Here is a 12,396-nt window from a genome sequence, read left to right on the forward strand (position 1 = left end):
TCTTTTTTTGACAAAATATTTTAATTTGGAGAATTTAAAAAAAAATATTTTCTTTATTATTTTGAAGATTTTGATAATTTATAGCGATTTTAAATGTAAATAGAAATAAAATGTAAGGTATCCCGATAAAATTTTAGATTTCCACAAAGCACTGTAATGAAAGTATCAAAGGAAGGAACAGTTTTGTAATTTTGTAGGGTAATAATCAGTGTCACTGAATATATAAACTAGAGCTCTATCCAGTATCAGATGAAAAAATAAACCCATAAACAGATGTTCAATTTCGAATATGGCTTAGCTATCTTCTTAGGGAAAAATTTAGTTACTGAACCTGACAACGAAAGAGATTTCAAAAACAAAAAGTTACGATCACTCTCAGTTAACCAAGAACATTAAAATAAACAAACAAACAACAACAAAATGAACCAGTAAAGAAAATAGAAGAAATTAATGATTAAAAAAAATTCCCCAGTCGTTTTTAAGCGAACCAGTAAATACAAACGTATCCTCTAACAACTTAATGAAAACCATCATATGAAATGAGAGACCAAACCATTAAGCAAATATTTCCACTTCTTCCAGACAACAGAAGATCTCCGCAAATTGACCAAATATTTAGATAAAGAAACCATGGGATCTCCTCCCAAGCAGAAATGCCAACTAATGTTGTTATTAAAAGTGTCCGGAAGGATAATACTCGAGAGGAAATTAAGGTACAAGTAAAATAAAATGTGTGTGTGTTTTTATATATATATCCGGCACACTGTGCTCAACATATAAATGATGACACTTCTCCCTCAAAAACGCTCAAACCTCCGAAATGTGCGGTTTGCGATGGACAAGGATAAATTCACTCACCCCTGAGAAGTATGCAAACGATACGGGAAATTAGAGCGTTCCAGATATTTCATTATTTAAGTAAACGGCTTTTTCAGCCGTTGTCTTGAAAATTTTAATTTCCGTCTACAACGCAATGGAGCGTATACCAAAATTTAGCAGTGATAAATTTTATATACAATGCTTCTTTTATTTAAAAGTGGTAGTTTAAAATTTGCCTATTTTGTTTATATGAATAACTTTTAATATTTCAGAATTGAACAAAAGTACAGGATGGTTATAATTAAAGTTCATCTTTGAAATGTTCATAAAAGGAGAACTACTGGACCAGATGTTATCAAACTTTGTAATAGTTTAAAGAATGACATGGGAAATTTCCACCAATAATAATAATAATAATAATATTCAAAAACGACCATCAGGGGAAGAAATGGCGCTGTATGCAATATTGTTAAAATAAGATGAAGACATCGGTTTAAAATGTTTCTGAAAGAAACTGTTAGTAGGGTTATGTAAAATCGCAATGTCTTGTTATTTGCTTACGGCAGGAAGAAGCAAATGATTTATGCAGATGCGCTTTACACGTCATTTGACTTTCCAGATAAAAGTGAGCCCGTATGTTGAGTTCTTATTGTTACGAATCGAATGTTTGTAATTTTGTTTTTCTCGTTAAATGTTATTACGAATGCGATAGCATTGAACGGCGTGCTTCGCAAAGGTGTCGTTCTGTAAGAGGGGTATGCTAAGAACAATTGTTGGGAATGCAATAACGCGATTTAACTTGCTTTCAGGAAATGATGATATAGTGCAATGAACTTTCCCGAATGCAATGGCTGTGTTGAAATTTACAGATGCTTAAAGGTCAGTAATGCAAGCAGTTTCACGAAACTAAAGCTGCTTAAAATCTTTTATAATTTGTCGAAAATGCAGGAATGCCTGAATTTTCTGGCTATCATGGCCAATGAATGAAAAAATTTGATTTCCAAAATAGTTTAAAAGAATATGTATAAAACAAATTAAGGTAAGTTACAACATGAGATTGTGCATGGTATAAATATAAAATATAGTTTGTTTTATAATTCAATTACATTTTATTTTTAATTTATCCGATCATATAATTAAGCAGTATTTAAATGGCGTTAAAAAGTTTTGGCATCTTTTTATTATTTTGGTGCCAATAAAATATTTGTGATTGCGATTTATTCTAATGTTTTTTTACTTAAAAATGCTTAATGGAAAATTTTTAGGTCATTAATTTTTAAATAATTGAGTTAGTTCTTTAAGTAAATTTAAATCATTATTTTGATAAGTTTATGAGCTTAATTTTAAACTTGAGTATTAATTCATTATAGTAAGATAATAATAATCTAATTATTTTAATACACCTTTTTACTAAAAAAAAAATTAAAATACAGATATGCAATTGAATGGAAAAATACAATTCAGTTCATGAGACAAAGAACATAGGCACTGTTTATTCCAGTTTGAATAGAATATAAATAGGAATATTTTCCCTTGGCAGTTCTTGATTTATAATAATACTCCTTATAGTTAATGAAAAAAAATTAGGGATACAAGTCCTCAAAATATTAATAATAATAATGCTGATATATTTGTCAAGAATAAATTTTCAGTTTCAAAATTTGAATGTTTGGAAACTGTAATGTGAATACACAAAGACAGAAATAAATCGTCACATTATCATTTTATATTATCAAAACAGATAATGAAGATAAATGGTAGCAAGTTTATTAATTATATATATGTATATATTACATAACTAAAATAAGAATAAATATGAATTTAAAAGTTCAAATAAGATTAGTCATGTTACTTTCTAATCATCGGGCAATTTACCTAGAAGGAGGTCTTGGAGTAATTTAGCGCATGTAGCCTCAAATTGTCAAAATCCAATGCTGTATAAACAATATCCAGTTCTTTGTGACTGTAAGTTCATTATGAAAATTTAGATAGCATATTTCTGATTCGGTATTTATTGTTTTTAGTTTTTTATTTTTGTTAAAGGCTATTTTGAATTCTATGTCAGTATGTTATGAACGAGACCATACAAAATTACAATAAGAAATCAATGATTTTTAATGCCCTACATCTTCAATTAGATTATAAAATATTTCATTTTCTTCAGAACTACCTTCAGTTTCTGTAATTTAAATTCTGTTCTTGATTATATAAATTACATAATAGTAAATAAAAATAAAGGAGTATTTTTCCTTCCATTTCTTTAAGCTAACTTTCATTCCTAGTTAAGTTTTAAATTTTTTTTTCAGATTTAAAGCTTAGTAAACACAGAATAAATTATAAATTATTTAAACCATAATAGAAATATATATTATTACACGTATACTATATCAATAATTATTAACAGATTGCATTATTTATAGGTATTCCTTTGTGAAAGGAAGAATATTTGTACATCATTGAAAAACATTTGTTTAGAAGGTAAGCTTTCTAAATTTTATTTTAGCATATTTATTAATTCAGACGATAGTTTTGGATTTTAATTTAAAATTCATTTTAATCATTTATCTATATGCAAAAACATATATTTATATAATCTGTAGTTGTGTATTTTGTATAAAGAAGAAATTTATGAAGTATTTTACGATTTATCTTTAATTAATTGGTGGATTTTTTGATGTTAAATAGTATAAAATTTTCAAAACTATTTTTATATTTATTATTAGTAAATAATGATAATTTATTTTGAATAATTTTTTTTCATACAAACTTTCAAATTCTTTCATGTATTTAGTATTTTCTGCGTTATATAAATTTCTAGAATCGATGATAGTAAAGTAAATCAGATAAAATCTTCTTCTCATAATTAATTTTAGTATGTAATTGTATTCATGTTTTATAGTGATTTCCTTTTTAATCTGATATAAAAATAGTTTTTATTTCTCATCATTTCTGTCACTGCCTTTTATAGGAATTATCTTTTAGTTCATATACACAGTTCACATTATTAAACATATATTGTTAATAATTACTATTTAAGTTTTATAAGTTGGACAATTTTTAATGCAAGGTGCTTGCTTTAATATACAATAATAATATCTAAATTCTTTCTCTCATTTGCTTATTTCTTCCTTATTGACTAAGATTTCTGAAGTTAATAGAAAATGAAATGCAGAGGTTGCGCGGTTTGCTCACTTAGATTATTTTTTTTTTTTGTATACAATTGTTGCCGGTTAGAAATTATTGTGAATTTCGTTGTTGTGATTTCCTGCCTTAATTTTTTAATGAAATGCATTATTTTCATCGTACGTTTTCTTCATATTTGACTTTATTTTTTTTGTTCAAATATTATTTATGTTTAGAATCGATAAAATTTATTATGCATATGATAATAATAATATATATAATTTGCTGATAGATTTTTATATATTAAATGATTTAAACTTTATAAAAACATCTTTCTGTCTTGCTGTTCTTCATTATTTTGTTTTTCTGTGATTTTAGAGCTCCTTATATTGCAGCAAAATTAACATTGATTCTGATACTAAAATTGTTTTTCCAAAATTAGCTCCAATTTTTATGCTAAAGTGAAAATGAAATTTCTTGTTAATCCTAATTCTTGTTAATTCATTTTCTCTATGTGTATGACACTCAAATCACATCAAAACTGTTTTAGTTGGAAAAAATTGGTAAAAGTGAATTTTAGTGTGCACCCAGCTGCGCCAACAATGCCAAGTTGCCAATAAAGATGGCGGACAAAATAAACAAATACTTCCGCGGAACAGTTACGGTTACTATTTCCCGCCATCTAATTAGAACTTTTTACTGATAAGTATTTTTTTTTTTTCATACTGCCCGGTGCCTTCTACAGATGCCTTCGGCAACTGTAGAAGGCACCGGGCAGAATTTTTTAACTTAAAAAAAACATCCTACGGCTTCGCTAGCAGCGGGAGCGGGAACCTAGTAGCTTCGCTAGCACATTGAACATAAAGACTGTGTGGAAAACAGAAACAGTACATAACCAAGAGAAAAGAAAAAAACGGAGAAATAAGCAATCGGAACATTCTCCATACAAAATTTCAAACAAACATACTTTCCCCACCTTCATCAACTTGTAAAAGAATATATTCCACTCACCTTCCATCCATTCTGCCGGTTCGATATCAAACCATTCTCAATACAAAATTTCAAACAAGCATCCTTTCCTAATTTCATTAACTCATAAAATATATATGTATGCATATTTAACTCGCTCTTCATCCATTCTACAGGTTCGAAATAATCCCGACATAACAAATTATGAAGGGAACCAACCATTATAACACCAAAAGAATTACGAGAAGTGCGAAGAATTCCATTTGCAGCTGTCTTTGAAAGTGAGAATGCAGACGATTTTTTTAAAGCGAATACTGACAATTAAAAATTGCAAAAGAATAAATATTTTCTGTTCGTATTCACATTAAAAAAAAGAAAGAAGAAAATAACTTTTAATTATAAGCTTAAATTTCTTTATAATAAAGAACAAAAGTAAAATCTTTAATCGATATTTTTTTAATATTTTTAATTTAACATTTTTCATAATTTAATTGTAGTTTAAGTACAACTCAACCATTGCAAAAAGTAGTAAACAAAACAGCAGTACGGTTGCTATAAGAGGAATCCGATGGGTTGCAATATTGGCGACAATCGGCTGGTGCACACTAATCTTCACTTAGGCCGAAAAGATTATATAATTAAATCATTGCCATAAAGTCTTTATTATAAAAAATAATAAATATATAAATCAAAAATTTAATCAGTATAAAAATGGATATTATATGCAAGTTTCTGTCCACTGTTAAATATATTTATTAGATTAATAATATTGGAAAATCTATAAAAATTATCAGTATACATTAATGGTTGCAGATGCCATTGAATATTTAGACTATTTAATGTTTTAAAATGAGTGCTTATTTGAGAAAATTAACATTGGTTTAGAATAACATTCTCAAGACACCGTAAAAAAATTAATTCTTCTTTCGCAACAAAATTTGTTTTAGAACAGTATTTACAACATTATATTTATTTCTTTGAGCATTCAGTGTAACCAAATTTCATTTCTTCTTTTTATCTAGATTTAACTGGATGCCCATTGAGCCTGAAAAATCCACCTGTGGTAAACATTTGAGAAATCCTAATTTTTGGTTTATTCTGAAATTCTAGAATATATGGCAGCAAAATAATTCCATTGCTCATTTATTTCTAAATTATTTGTTTTAAAATGTCTTCCTTGCTTGTAAAATCAGCTATTTAGCTTGTAGTTCTTAAGTTATCTCTGATTCAAACTGTGATGTTTAAAGACATTCAATTTTTTTTCTCTTGTAATGAATGCCTTTAAAATTTAAAATAAATGTAATGAATTTCTTTTTTTTTTGTGTGTGTAAGGGGATTAAAAACTTAATGATACTTAAGTTAGTAATCCATAAATTTATTATTTAAAATTTAGATATGTTGTTTTGTGAACAAAAATATTTCTGACTATACATTTCTTAATATTTTAATCTTTCACCTGATGTTCTAATTGTAATAGTTAAATATTTTTTTTTTTTATAAAAATACAATATTATATATATTACAACTGATTATTTTTTTATAAACTAAAATGAAAACTTTCCATTTTTAAAACATTAATAACACTACAATTTAAAACATATATATAGTGGAAATCTTTATCAAAATTATTTTTTGTTTGTTGGCTTTTTTTTTTAAGGTTTGATGAATTAACTGTCATGTTAATTTTGCATGAACCCTCATATTTTAATGGCTGAATGGTTATGAAGACTTTTTTTTATATTTTTGAAAAATACTTCACTATATTGTAGTTGATACACTTAAATATATATCATATACAAAAACAGTTATTTAGCATTGAAATATGATTAATACTGAGGTTAGATGTCTCCATACTGAATAGATTGAAACAGTTTAATTAACCTGTGGAAGAATTCAATATTTTCTTTATTATATTTTTTCTGTAAAAAAAAATGGGTGTACTTTATTGATATTTAGTTGCAAAATAAAATGCCTCATCTTTCATTCCTTTCAGGCCTAATGATATTGAAATGACTAATGAATGAAAATGATTGATTGAAATGAAATATTAATATTGAAAAAAATATAAAAATGGTAAGCATTTTAGAAATTATTTTGGGCATTTTATATTTTTTTATGCGCACTAGGAAGTATATCTACTGCTTTGTTACACCACAAAATTATTTATAGTTGAGAATTTTTTCTCACTTAAATCTCGTGCTTTGACAGGGAGAAAAAAAAAAAAGGGATTTATTGTGTTGCTCTTAATAGTTATTGAGCTGTTTAAATGATAAGAAAACGAGTTGCTATATTAACCAATTAATTCCTTCTAAACTTGGCATGAAAGATATGCAATGTAACCTTTTGCGCTTGAAAGGTGACTCATGGGCACCACTCGCGATGGTGCATCGTTAAGACGTTTTATTTATTTATTTTTCATTTGTGATTATTAAAAATACCTACAGAATGGTAAAAAGATATAAATCCATTTGTTGGGGAAATTCAACTTGAAGCAATTATATATATTTATTTTTCTAAAAGCTAAACAAGCCCTTGTATTATCTGAGTAATTTTACTCTGAATTACTTTTCCCAAGTGCAAAGGGTTAAGCATCTGTTTATTACTTTTGAAAAAACACACACACACCTTCTACATGTTTGAAATTGAGGCATTTTAGTGAATAATTTATTTAAATTCTTGCTTCCAAATAATGAAAATTCCACAACTGCTTGAGTAATCTTTTTATGTTAAGCCAAATAATTTTGTAAACCAAATTTTCTTACTGTCATTTAGTTGTAAGACTACTATATACATGAATTTTAATTAAAAGAAAAGAAAAACCTTCCTTAATTCCTTAACCCCTTCCTTTATTCCTATGAAAAATGTGAGCAACTTATTGTTTATTTAGTTTTTGCAAACAATAAGTTGGAAGTTTAGTTTCGTAAACATAAGTTCTTGAAACAAAAGAAAGATTCTAGTTTGAGTTTAATGTTGTGGGTTTGCATAATTTAAAATTAAGGTTCCAATTTTTGTATATATTTTTGTTTAATTATATTTTATTTTATTTATTTAATTTGAATATGTTTTTTTAGTAAAAATTGCAAAAAATTTCTTTACTGAAATCATGATTCTCTTATGAAAAAAAATCAGTAAACTTTTTATTCTTTGCAAAGTTTTAAATTCCATTGTGAAGACTTTTTCTATAAGTGTAGAGGATTGATTTAAAATTCCTTATTTGATTCAGTAGTAATTTTCCACCAATCCTGTTTTATTATTAGGTAGAAATGTGTTACATTTGGGTTTTTGAATTAATCAATACAGTTAACTTAATACACATTTAATTTTATATCACATATGCATTGGAACATGCAATGAAACCTTAACAAAGAATAGTAGAAACTCATTAACTGCAGGCATGCATATGCTTCAGTATCTCAGAACACAAGAATGTCCAATTCAGTTCACATGTCAATTGTTGCATAAATTATCTGAAACTGATTCTTATTCAAATGGAAAATCTGGTTACTCTCAAAATGAATTCCTCGTTATGAAGAGGAACTCAAAAGCAAAGGTACTGATACCTATTTCACAAAATTAGTGAAATGAAAAGGCTGCAAAGAAATAGAAAATTGTAAGCAGCAGTTTCCTTCTGATATTCTTTAGAAAGACAACAACAATACAATATGTTGAAAGAAATGCCTGACCTGCGTTCATCTGCATTTAGGAACTTTTTGGAATTTTATAGTACATAAATACTTTGTATTAATGAAAATATTCTGCATTTTATGTTTGTCAACTCTTGCATGATCTTTTGGCTTTGGGTTATTGATAAATTAAAAGTCCTTTTTTCCCCTAAAAGTATTTCAGTAAAAAAATGTGTGCTGCATGACTTAAACTTTTTTTCACGAAACAGTTATTCACAGTAGATTGTATGAAATCTCAAGATATTTACTGTTTGATCTGAAGTTAAAATGAACTAAAGTACTTAAGACAGATCAATTTGTATTAATATTAAAGATTTTAAATATGTTTATTTAAAATTGTACATTTTTTTTTAAAGAAGCAATTCAAGTCATAATGGTGCAACATTTGAGAAAAAACATTTCAAGGATTAGTAAGCAATACATGTAGGAAAACACTGATGTATTCTCGATTGAATTTTGGATGGTAGCTGATGTTCAGTTTAAATATTTGTAAATTAGCTAAAATTGGATCTACATATAATCTGTTAGTTTGTTAATTTTTAAGGCTTTATTCATATTTAAATAATGGTCACAGAAGAGCAATGTTGTAATATAAACTTTTGAATTTGTTGAAATTTTCATTACTGCTACTAGTTTCCTGTACATTATTTTAATGCAGTATACTTTATATTGTGTATAAACTTTCTCTTCTTATTTGATCTTTGTTTTTCATCTTTATACAATACTTGTATTCAAAAATTTTAAAACTTTGTTGAACATATTATGATGTATCTGAAATTTGTTGCAATTTTTTGTATTGAATAATGTAAACTTTTTAAATCCATTTTTTTTTTGTTTCATTTTCATAATTCTATATTTCTATTACACAAAAATTTTTTCACATTAACTTTATTTCCATGAGTATATGGTAAGAACATTTCACTTTCTTCCATTCTTTTTTTAGATTGAAATCAAAAATCTAAAGATGATCCAAGAATGAAAAATATCCCAGTAGTAAGATTTTTGAAATTATTTTATCCATGTTGTATTTTTTCGTTTCCATTTAACTTCTCGTATTAGTAATAGCAAAATAAAGTAATTCTATTGCCTGCTTTCTAATTTCTTCATTTTTTTTTTTTTTTGAATAAGATGCCTGAAATTAATAGAAAATGAGCTACAGAAGTTGCTTTGTTAGCCCACTTGGAAATTGTTTTTCAAAGTAGTAGTTGTTCAAATATGAAATTCTTATAAACTTTTTTGTTTTTTGAATATGTTTCTATTTAGTTTTCTATTAAAAATATAATTGGATTTACTCATTAATAAACATTGATTTCCGACTGTTTCTTTATTCATACTAAATTGGTCAAAGGAAGGCATACTAAATATCATTCAATAGTTACATTTAGAATTTTCTTAAATTTTAATTACATACCACTGATGTTCCACATCGTTTTTTAAATGCGGTATATTTTATATTCTGCAAAAGCTTTCTCTTCTTATTTACTCAACTTGTGATTAACTTTGGCTATTCAAGTAATGTTTATATTCAATGTTAGTAAAATTTATTAAGTATATTATAATAAGACTCAACTTTATTTATTGATTTTGGTATATGAATATCCTTAACTTGTATTCTATTGGTTTTGATACCTATATTTGTCTCTATACAAAGCATTTTATGCTGTGATTTTCTAAAAGTAAATATAGGAAAATAATGTTGCAATGCACTTAAGTTATTGTTGCTTGTTACATAATAGTTAATGACTTCATCAAATTCACATTATGTCAGACTGAAGATATTTGTATAATGAATAGGTATAAATGAACCACAAGATATATTTAACAATGCAAGTAATTAATTCTCTCTAGATTAAATTTTATTTTTGACATTAATCCATACATTTATTAAATCAAATTAGAATGGGCTGACCTAGATTTCAGATTTATAATGCATTACAGCAATATTTTCAAGACCTCCTAAGACATAATTTTATCCAACAATTGTCCATTCATTCATAGGATTCATTTTTATGTTACATTCCATAAATTTTTTTATATCGTTAACTCTGACGATTATATTACTTTACTAAGGACTTTGAAATCATGCATAGCATTAGGCATTAACAAGAAACCTTTATGTGTGTTTGAAACATATCAACAGTCTTGAATCCAAAATCTGTTTTCTCCCTATCTTTCTACTTATATAATTATTGAATTATATCATACAAACTACCATGCTTAAATTGATACTACATCAAATATTGCGCTAAATACCATTTTCCTGAAAGAATATATTTAACACACATCTATAACTCTGTATAACATATAAACTACTATCAAATTATTTCCTTTCCAAATTTTTGTATATTACATAATAATTTATATGCTGCTAATAGTTAAAAAACACTCCTTTTATGGATTGGCTTTTACCAGTCTTGTGTTCCAAAATCACACTTTAAATATTTACAGCAGGTAATTTAGACTGTAGACTTATAATGTATCATTGCTGCTTAGTTTGTTTGCTTCAGCTTTTATTTTGTGTGGATGCTTCAGTTAGAAATCAATTGTTGATGCTTTAAAAGTCCTATTCAAGTCCTTTAATTTCACAAACTGATTTCTAAAAAATTTTGTTAACTTTTAAACCTTGTAGATTTGTTCTTTCTTTTTAGCAAATAAATACCTTGCAGAATTGTCATTATAAACATGTAAAGAAGGATTATAAACCTTCTTTTGCCACTTCCTTGAAAGATTTGGTGTCTTTTTTTTTTTTTTTTTGAGGGGGGGGGGAGTTGAGAATTGTTTCCTCTTTAGAAAATTCTTCATGAAGGGAAAAGTTTTATGAGATTAGATCAAGAGAATGGATAAATTGAGGAAGAACTGGAATATGGCATTTTAACTGTTAATTTGCTATCAAGAGGAGTTAAATTGTTATTGTTAACCGTTAATTTGTTATTAACTGGAGTGCTATTGTTATGCAGCATTCATAACTTTGTTGCTTCTGCTACAAGAATTGCAAGTTATATGCATAAGCTATGTATATTTGAACTAAATGAGACTTGCCCTGAGTAGCCAATTCACCATACTATTTTCTTTCTCTGTGAGAGATATCTTAATTACATTTGGAAAGCAATTTTAATATTTCTGAACTTTTTGAATATAGATGGATGGCTTTCCTTATGCTTCCTCTTATTATTCTTTCATTTTAACACACATTCTATAACTCATTAATTTTTGAAAGTCATCTTAACTGAAAGAAACCATAGTATTAGTCAGTTATATTCCACTGTGCGTAGAAGTATCACAATGTCCATTATTTAATAGCTGCAGAGGTGGCTCTTGATATTTCCCAGTATAATTTTGACCTTTATGTTTGCGAAACTAAATATATTATAAAATGTTTCTGTTTCATATTGTTCTTTTCGATGTGACACAAGAAATTTTTAAGTTAAAGTGTATATAAATTTTTGCAGTCTTAATTCTTAAATATTTTTTTCATTCTGTCATATTTTATAGGCTGCACATAAATTATTTCTTTTATACTCACTTTTAATGAAATTAGTGAATTATATTTTAAAATATATCAAAATAGTCATCTTCAGAAATTTCTAATCTTTTGTTTCTTATTTGGCACATGATTTTTTTTTTTTGTAGTTTAATAATACAAGTGTCTATTAAATATATTTTTATGAAGTTCAAAGTAAAATATTGCATTTTTGAATGGATTCCCTTTATGATGATCAAAATGTCCTGTTATTAATTTTATGACACGAGATTGATTGCAAATTAAACTTTTTTTTGTTGTTGATATTCTTTCAAAGTAAAT

The 12,396-nt window shown here is 26.5% G+C and overlaps 1 long non-coding RNA gene across 1 annotated transcript; it reads left to right on the forward strand.

Moving 5' to 3' along the window:
- The first annotated feature begins 1,274 nt into the window (after positions 1-1,274).
- On the forward strand, positions 1,275-12,166 carry LOC129959010 (uncharacterized). Its single transcript, XR_008783376.1, has 5 exons — positions 1,275-1,698; positions 3,240-3,297; positions 5,934-5,974; positions 6,905-6,984; positions 9,538-12,166. It is a non-coding gene; the product is annotated as an uncharacterized LOC129959010 (long non-coding RNA).
- Positions 12,167-12,396: the final 230 nt, after the last annotated feature.

The sequence above is a fragment of the Argiope bruennichi genome, chromosome X1, assembly GCF_947563725.1.
Source record: "Argiope bruennichi chromosome X1, qqArgBrue1.1, whole genome shotgun sequence".
Classification (NCBI taxonomy): domain Eukaryota; kingdom Metazoa; phylum Arthropoda; class Arachnida; order Araneae; family Araneidae; genus Argiope; species Argiope bruennichi.